General features: G+C 43.2%; 1 long non-coding RNA gene across 1 annotated transcript; it reads right to left on the minus strand.

The window, feature by feature from the left end:
* Window positions 1-1,993: 1,993 nt before the first annotated feature.
* LOC122806298 lies at window positions 1,994-3,465 on the minus strand. The gene is made up of 4 exons (XR_006365498.1): window positions 3,326-3,465; window positions 2,577-2,722; window positions 2,076-2,363; window positions 1,994-2,006 (listed from the first exon to the last, which is right to left on the minus strand). It is a non-coding gene; the product is annotated as an uncharacterized LOC122806298 (long non-coding RNA).
* Window positions 3,466-10,076: the final 6,611 nt, after the last annotated feature.

Genomic DNA, 10,076 nt, shown 5'->3' on the forward strand with positions numbered 1-10,076 from the left:
GTTTCCTACTCCCACTGTACCTAAACATCCCAACATGCTGCTGCTGTTCCCTACTCCCACTGTACCTAAACATCCCAACATGCTGCTGCTGTTCCCTACTCCCACTGTACCTAAACATCCCAACATGCTGCTGTTCCCTACTCCCATTGTACCTAAACATCCCAACATGGTGCTGCTGTTCCGTACTCCCACTGTACCTAAACATCCCAACATGGTGCTGCTGTTCCGTACTCCCACTGTACCTAAACATCCCAACATGCTGCTGCTGTTCCGTACTCCCACTGTACCTAAACATCCGAACATGCTGCTTCCTACTCCCACTGTACCTAAACATCCCAACATGCTGCTGCTGTTCCCTACTCCCACTGTACCTAGGCATCCTAACATGCTGCTACTGCTGTTCACTACTCCCACTGTACCTAAACATCCCAACATGCTGCTGCTGTTCCCTACTCCCACTGTACCTAAACATCCCAACATGCTGCTGCTGTTCCCCACTCCCACTGTACCTAAACATCCCAACATGCTGCTTTCGCTGTTTCCTACTCCCACTGTACCTAAACATCCGAACATGCTGCTGCTGTTCCCTATTCCCACTGTACCTAAACATCCCAACATGCTGTCACTGTTCCCTACTCCCACTGTACCTAAACACCCTAACATGCTGCTACTGCTGTTCCCTACTCCCACTGTAGCTAAACATCCCAACATGCTGCTACTGCTGTTCCCTACTCCCACAGTATCTAAACATCCCAGCATGCTGCTGTCACTGTTTCTTATTCCCACTGAACCTAAACATCCCAACATGCTGCTGCTGTTTTCTACTCCCACTGTACCTAAACATCCCAACATGCTGCTTCTGTTCCCTACTCCCATTGTACCTAAACATCCCAACATGCTGCTGTTCCCTACTCCCACTGTACCTAAACATCCCAACATGCTGCTGTTCCCTACTCCCACTGTACCTAAACATCCCAGCATGCTGGTGCTGTCCCTACTTCCACTGTACCTAAACATCCCAACATTCTGCTGCTGTTCCCTACTCCCACTGTACCTAAACATCCCAACATGCTGCTGTTCCCTACTCCCATTGTACCTAAACATCCCAACATGCTGCTGCTGCTGTTCCCTACTCCCACTGTACCTAAACATCCCAACATGCTGCTGCTGTTCCCTACTCCCACTGTACCTAAACATCCCAACATGTTGCTGCTGTTCCCAACTCCCACTGTACCTAAACATCCCAACATGCTGCTCTCACTGTTTCTTATTCCCACTGTACTTAAACATCCCAACATGCTGCTTCCGCTGTTCCCTAGTCCCACTGTACCTAAACATAAAAGATATTGTCTTGCTCCGAAACTACTCAAATGGCTAGAGCTGTCCAACCTACTAACCCTAAACCAACTTACCATAGCCCATTCCATAGTTACCTACCTGATAAATGTCCATCCCTACAGGGCCTAGTACAAACCAACCTTAATTGCAGGACTGTACAATCCTCAAAAAATTACTACTTGAAGTTACAAAATCCAACAACAGTTTTGGAGACTCACTATAGTCTAACTATGTAACTAAATCATGGAACTCCACCCCCCACCCCCACCCCCACCCCCAGAACATACTAACCACAGCAAACGTAATGCACTTCAAAAAACTGCTAAAGTCCCACCTAAATGAGAACTGGTTATGCTGCTGCTCCTCACCCGGCTGAACCCATTTCTCCCCTCCTCTCTCTCTCTCCCTACTCTCCACTTTCAGTATATCTCTATGCTTACTGAATACTTTACTTACTCCTATCCTCACCCTGTCTCTTCCTACTCTCCACTTTCACTATATCTCTATGCTTACTGAATACCTTACTTACTCCTGTCCTCACCCTGTCTCTTCCTACTCCACTTTCACTATATCTCTATACTTACTGAATACCTTACTTACTCCTGTCCTCACCCTGTCTCTTCCTACTCTCCACTTTCACTATATCTCTATACTTACTGAATACCTTACTTACTCCTGTCCTCACTCTGTCTCTTCCTACTCTCCACTTTCACTATATCTCTATGCTTACTGAATACCTTACTCCTATCCTCACCCTGTCTCTTCCTACTCTCCACTTTCAGTATATCTCTGTACTTACTGAATACCTTACTTACTCCTATCCTCACCCTGTCTCTTCCTACTCTCCACTTTCACTATATCTCTATGCTTACTGAATACCTTACTTACTCCTGTCCTCACCCTGTCTCTTCCTACTCTCCACTTTCACTATATCTCTATGCTTACTGAATACCTTACTTACTCCTATCCTCACCCTGTCTCTTCCTACTCTCCACTTTCACTATATCTCTATGCTTACTGAATACCTTACTTCCTCTCACCCTGTCTCTTCCTACTATCCACTTTCAGTATATCTCTATGCTTACTGAATACCTTACTTACTCCTGTCCTCACCCTGTCTCTTCCTACTCTCCACTTTCACTATATCTCTATGCTTACTGAATACCTTACTTACTCCTGTCCTCACCCTGTCTCTTCCTACTCTCCACTTTCACTATATCTCTATGCTTACTGAGTACCTTACTTACTCCTATCCTCACCCTGTCTCTTCCTACTCTCCACTTTCACTATATCTCTATGCTTACTGAATACCTTACTTACTCCTGTCCTCACCCTGTCTCTTCCTACTCTCCACTTTCACTATATCTCTATGCTTACTGAATACCTTACTTACTCCTGTCCTCACCCTGTACTCCTGTCCTCACCCTGTCTCTTCCTACTCTCCACTTTCACTATATCTCTATACTTACTGAATACCTTACTTACTCCTGTCCTCACCCTGTCTCTTCCTACTATCCACTTTCAGTATATCTCTATACTTACTGAATACCTTACTTACTCCTATCCTCACCCTGTCTCTTCCTACTATCCACTTTCAGTATATCTCTATGCTTACTGAATACCTTACTTACTCCTGTCCTCACCCTGTCTCTTCCTGCTCTCCACTTTCACTATATCTCTATGCTTACTGAATACCTTACTTACTCCTGTCCTCACCCTGTCTCTTCCTGCTCTCCACTTTCACTATATCTCTATGCTTACTGAATACCTTACTTACTCCTGTCCTCACCCTGTCTCTTCCTACTCTCCACTTTCACTATATCTCTATACTTACTGAATACCTTACTTACTCCTATCCTCACCCTGTCTCTTCCTATTCTGTACTTTCACTATATCTCTGTACTTACTGAATACCTTACTTAATCCTATCCTCACTCTGTCTCTTCCTACTATCCACTTTCACTATATCTCTATACTTACTGAATACCTTACTTACTCCTATCCTCACCCTGTCTCTTCCTACTCTCCACTTTCACTATATCTCTATGCTTACTGAATACCTTACTTACTCCTATCCTCACCCTGTCTCTTCCTGCTCTCCACTTTCACTATATCTCTATGCTTACTGAATACCTTACTTACTCCTATCCTCACCCTGTCTCCTCACCCTGTCTCTTCCTACCTCCACTTTCAGTATATCTCTATGCTTACTGAATACCTTACTTACTCCTATCCTCACCCTGTCTCTTCCTACTCTCCACTTTCACTATATCTCTATGCTTACTGAATACCTTACTTACTCCTATCCTCACCCTGTCTCTTCCTACTATCCACTTTCACTATATCTCTATGCTTACTGAATACCTTACTTACTCCTATCCTCACCCTGTCTCTTCCTACTCTCCACTTTCACTATATCTCTATGCTTACTGAATACCTTACTTACTCCTATCCTCACCCTGTCTCTTCCTACTATCCACTTTCACTATATCTCTATGCTTACTGAATACCTTACTTACTCCTATCCTCACCCTGTCTCTTCCTACTCTCCACTTTCAGTATATCTCTATGCTTACTGATCCTCACCCTGTCTCTTCCTACTCTCCACTTTCACTATATCTCTATGCTTACTGAATACCTTACTTACTCCTGTCCTCACCCTGTCTCTTCCTACTCTCCACTTTCACTATATCTCTATACTTACTGAATACCTTACTTACTCCTGTCCTCACCCTGTCTCTTCCTACTCTCCACTTTCACTATATCTCTATGCTTACTGAATACCTTACTTACTCCTGTCCTCACCCTGTCTCTTCCTACTCTCCACTTTCACTATATCTCTATGCTTACTGAATACCTTACTTACTCCTATCCTCACCCTGTCTCTTCCTACCTCCACTTTCACTATATCTCTATGCTTACTGAATACCTTACTTACTCCTGTCCTCACCCTGTCTCTTCCTACTCTCCACTTTCACTATATCTCTATGCTTACTGAATACCTTACTTACTCCTGTCCTCACCCTGTCTCTTCCTGCTCTCCACTTTCACTATATCTCTATGCTTACTGAATACCTTACTTACTCCTATCCTCACCCTGTCTCTTCCTACTCTCCACTTTCACTATATCTCTATACTTACTGAATACCTTACTTACTCCTGTCCTCACCCTGTCTCTTCCTACTCTCCACTTTCAGTATATCTCTATGCTTACTGAATACCTTACTTACTCCTATCCTCACCCTGTCTCTTCCTACTCCACTTTCAGTATATCTCTGCTTACTGAATACCTTACTTACTCCTATCCTCACCCTGTCTCTTCCTACCTCCACTTTCAGTATATCTCTATGCTTACTGAATACCTTACTTACTCCTATCCTCACCCTGTCTCTTCCTACTCTCCACTTTCACTATTGCTTACTGAATACCTTACTTACTCCTATCCTCACCCTGTCTCTTCCTACTCTCCACTTTCAGTATATCTCTATGCTTACTGAGTACCTTACTTACTCTCATCCTTACGCTGTGTCTCCCTACTCTCCACTTTCAGTATATATCTGATTGCTTACTGATCCCATGTGATTATAAGTATAACAACATAAAGCATAATTTACAATACCAAATAGACATCTCTGAGACATATTAAACTGTTGTATCTCTGAGACACTACTCCACTGAAAGATTTCTTGATACTAAGTGCAACTGTCAAAATATGTGTTACTAAGTTATTCTGTTAGCCTTATTACCAACTTGAACTGTACTGTGTTATGTGCTTTATTACCATAATTTCTCTGTTTCATTATTGATTAAAATACTGACTGTTATGTTGTTATTATGTGGAGCTTTTCTCCCTGGGCCTCCTCTGAAAATGGGCAATTTTGCCTAGTCGGACTTCCCCCGTAAACAAATGTTGAATAAATAAATAATCCTTATTATCCACTGGAATGGATATGCCCTTGAGTTCACTTATGGGTACTACAGTTTGACAATGCCCCATTATAGTCTCCCTTTCCACAAAGAAACAGTCCACAATATGGTTGTCTGTCAGCTGAGGATATGTTAACTGCTGCTTGTATTTCCTCCATTGGCACAGTTTGTCACAGCATGCAGCACTGGAGGCACCAGCTGATTTCAGCCTTGTGGATCCTGAACCAGTTCCTCACCATTACACTGCTGCATGTGGAGGAGCATATCTCTCACCCCTGGACCGTACAGGAGAGGACCAGCACCAAGCAGGCATTTTACAACACTGTGCAGTTCCCTGAGGTTCCTAGAGCATCATCAATGCCCAACCTGATCCATAGGGACCATGATACAGGAATACAAAGGGCTTACACGCCCATAACTACCAGGTCATCTGTAATGTACAGGGCATTATTATAGCAATAACCCACGCCTGGGTGTGGGTAATGCTAAATTTACCCACGGTTGGCGTGGTTTGGTCCCGAGGCCCGAGGACCAAACAAAGCCAACCGTGGGTAAATTTAACATTACCCACACCCAGAAGTGGGTTATTGCTATTATACCATGACATTATTTAAGAAAAGAAACTATTACTTTTCTTAAATAATGGCATAGTATAATGCCTGTTTACTGCCCTTCCGCAGATGTCTGGCATCCATGTAGTTCTGATGTACTGCGCCTGCGCAGTACATCAGAGCTGTGGGCAACAGAAAGCAAGATCTCCGTTGCTTTTAAGTGTCGCTATGTTAAATGAGTTTAACATAGCGAGACAGTTTTAAAATAAGCAACGGACATCTCCGTTGCTTATTTTAACTGTCTCGCTATGTTAAACTCATTTAACATAGCGAGACTAAAAAGCAACGGAGATCTTGCTTTCTCCGTTTTAAAATTGCCGCTATGTTAAATGGATTTAACATGGCGAGACAGCTTTAAAATAAGCAACGGAGATCTCCGCTGCTTATTTTAAAGCTGTCTCGCCATGTTAAACCCATTTAACATAGCGAGACAGTTTAAAACGAGTTATACTAATGGAAAAAAGTCCGGGCGACCGGACCTTTTTCCATTAGTATAACTCGATTTACAACGGGCACGCTGGCCAATCAGCGTGCACGTTTTGGGGGGGTCATGGTATAATTATAATGTGTCTATGCACCACCTATGCTGTTTCCATGATTCCACCATTTGGCACTCATCCAACTTACATCAAAGATTCCTGCAAGCAGATTTGTCACAGGGCCAACTACTTGGTAGGCACATTCACAGATTTGCTAGACTGGTCTAAATGCACAGGAACCATTCAAACAGGTATAATATACTGCTAGTTGTATGTTGCAGGCAATGCTGGGTATACCAGAGTCCTGGTTGATGACCCACCATGTTTAACCCCTAGACAATGCATGAAACAACCTGTAATACAGCACATGTTGATGTAGTATAGTAAAGTGTATGTTTGTCTTACTCGAGAGGCACTTCCCTTGCCTAGATACTGACAATGCACGAAAGGGCCTGTAATACAGCACATGCTGAAGCATGTAATATGGTAAACCGTATGTTTGTCTTACTCGAGAGGCACTTCCCTTGCCTAGATACTTCAGGAGGGACACTGCAGCACAGTCCTGACATGTGCTACTAGATTTCTGTTGTATGTTTCACAACATGGCATTATGTAATGTGTAATGACTTGGAGTGGCACATTAACTTCTTGGCAAGCCCTTCTGTACCAAGTGTGCCAGCAGTGGAAGGGCACGATGAAGAGTCAGGTGAGGATGATGCAGCAGCGGTAGCATCAGAGCTAAAGCAGGGTCTGTCACAATGCATTACAGCACTAGCAAAAGAGGCAACATCTGGTTCACAGCCATGGGTCATGACATAGACAACAGAGAATAAAATGGTGCACAACTGGTCCACAGCCATGGGAGATGACATAGACAACAGAGAATAAAATGGTGCATATCTGGTCCACAGCTATGGGCCATGACACAGAATACAGTGAATGAAATGGTGCACATCTGGTCCACAGCTATGGGCCATGACATAGACAATAGAGAATAAAATGGTGCATATCTGGTCCACAGCTATGGACCATGACACAGAATACAGTGAATAAAATGGTGCACATCTGGTCCACAGCTATGGGCCATGACATAGACAACAGAGAATAAAATGGTGCATATCTGGTCCACAGCTATGGGCCATGACATAGACAACAGAGAATACAATGGTGCATGCAGTGTCACACCCAGTGTGTGGAGGTCAATGCAGAAACTGTGCTTTAGATATGTTTCTAATTATTTGCTTACTGAGTAAACATTCTGGACTCAAATGTCCCTTTCCAGGTCCAACTCAAATGCATTGTCTAAGTTCCTAGCTCAGTCACACAGTAGGCAAATGAAGTTGGAAGGAATCAGACCCTGTACCCTGGACACAACAGACAACTCATTAACAGCTCACAGCTTTACTCCTCTGTGATAACAGCAAGATTTTATCATACAGACACAGTTTAGGGGAGCAGCATTACACATTCATCATTATGTGTTCAGGATGGACAAATTTTCAAGTGCCTGCATTGCTATGAGATGGGATAAGGTCTTGTGAGTGGTTGAGAGAACATTATAAAAGGTGACCATAATACCATTTGACCACAACACTGTGAGATGGGGTATAATAATTGGAGGTAAACATGAGAATCACATACTCTGAGAGGTTGTGGTGAATAAGGGGTCACTCCTTCCAATGGTGAGGTCAGATTGCCATGACATGACCATTGGCATCATCCACTGTGTTAGTTTGCAGTTCTGGGGCTTGGTGCAGTCCCTGGCAGGAAGTGGTAGAACTATGGGAGAGTGTGCATTCATCTTGGCAGGGTGTACTACGTGCTGATCCTGTGGGAGTACCACATGCTGATCCTGTGGGGAGTGCCACATGCTGATCCTGTGGCAGTACCATGTGCTGATCCTGTGGCAGTACCATGTGCTGATCCTGTTTGCGCCATTTCTCACACACTAATCATTAACCATGTGCAAGGAAAGCAGCCTATGTCCTCACATGTGATACAGCAGGGGTACAACTGTGGGACTATGTGTATGTAACCTGATAAGGCACCCCAGATAATCAGCCAGAAAATTGCTGTTGGCCACAACCAGGATAATGCCCATGAATGGGCATGGCAGGCCGAACCCTGGACCTGCAGACGTTGAACATAGGTACAAAAGTCCTTGAAAAGTAGATGCATTCAGCCAAACATCTAGACATTACTATTATAAAATATGAATACCAAGTAACAGGTAATTCTTCTCACTTCCAGTAGGAAAATGGGATACTACTCAGAAACATACTTTTAGAAAACTGAAAGCAGCATACATAATGGAAAAAATATAAGCACATTAGTAGAGTGAGTGTAAAATCTGTAGACTTTAATGACTATATTGAAAAATTCTACCACACAATGTCATTTATTTTTCCTTCAAGAATGGAAATGTAAGATATGTGTCGTCTTTCATGAAATTATTGGTGTCACTAATGTGCTGTTCATGTAGTGCAATTTTCTGCATACTAGACAGCTTCAGAAATCATGCATGATGGGAGGGTATTCAGAAAATTGTGTGAAAATCAAGTCTGAAAATAAGGACATAGCTCCAAAAATAGGGACATCGTGTGCATGTGTAAATTGGGCCAGAAAATAGATATGTTCCACCAAAATATGAACAGTTGAGAGGTCTGATTGGAGGCTATGTGGCCACAATGACAGTAAGGCTGTCTTTTCCAAGGTCTTAGAAATCTGACTTGTGACAATCTGTGTTTGACCTCTCCATATTCTGGCCCTGCCTTAGACACAGAATGCATGGTATCTGGAGGGAGATCAGAGAGTGGTTGCAATGTGTCTCATGGAGGCACCAATGGAAATAACATTTGACACCAGTGACCTCAACAATACTGGCTGCTCCCAATCTCTGTTCTCATTATCAGTGTGCACTTTTTGTTACCAGAATGCATGAAGCACAGTCACCATCTCCACAATGCAGTGGATAGTGTTCGCATGAAACACAGTCACCATTTCCACAATACAGTGGGTAGTGTTCGCATGAAGCAGTCACCATCTCCACAATGAGGTGGGTAGTGTTCACATGAAGCACAGTCACCATCTCTACAATGCAGTGGGTAATGTTCGCATGAAGCACAGTCACCATCTGCACAATGCAGTGGGTAATGTTCGCATGAAGCACAGTCACCATCTGCACAATGCAGTGAGTAGTGTTCGCATGAAGCACAGTCACCATCTCCACAATGCAGTGGGTAGTGTTCACATGAAGCACAGTCACCATCTCCACAATGCAGTGGGTAGTGTTCGCATGAAGCACAGTCACCATCTCCACAATGCAGTGGGTAGTGTTCGCATGAAGCACAGTCACCATCTCCACAATGCAGTGGGTAGTGTTCAGCTGTGCCTGGATCACTGAGTTGCACATCTGCCAAGTGTTACAGCCATATGAAGGATAACCTTGGAGTCATGGCCTGCATTTGTTTATTGTGATGGATGTACGGAATTCAGAGGCAGTGCTAATTTCACATGCTGCATGCCTTGGATAATTATTATTATTATTATTATTCACATTTTGAGGCTGTGTAACTTATAACTTACATAAAGTACTCAAATCTACTTATTGCAAGTTATGATTTATTGAAGTAGTTAGTACGTCTTCACATTTCAAATGAATCTCAGAATTCACATTTCATATGGTTAATCCTCACCATATGTAACAGTACTCAGTCTACAT

Source organism: Protopterus annectens, chromosome 7.part0, assembly GCF_019279795.1.
Source record: "Protopterus annectens isolate FY-2018-M chromosome 7.part0, PAN1.0, whole genome shotgun sequence".
NCBI lineage: Eukaryota > Metazoa > Chordata > Ceratodontiformes > Protopteridae > Protopterus > Protopterus annectens.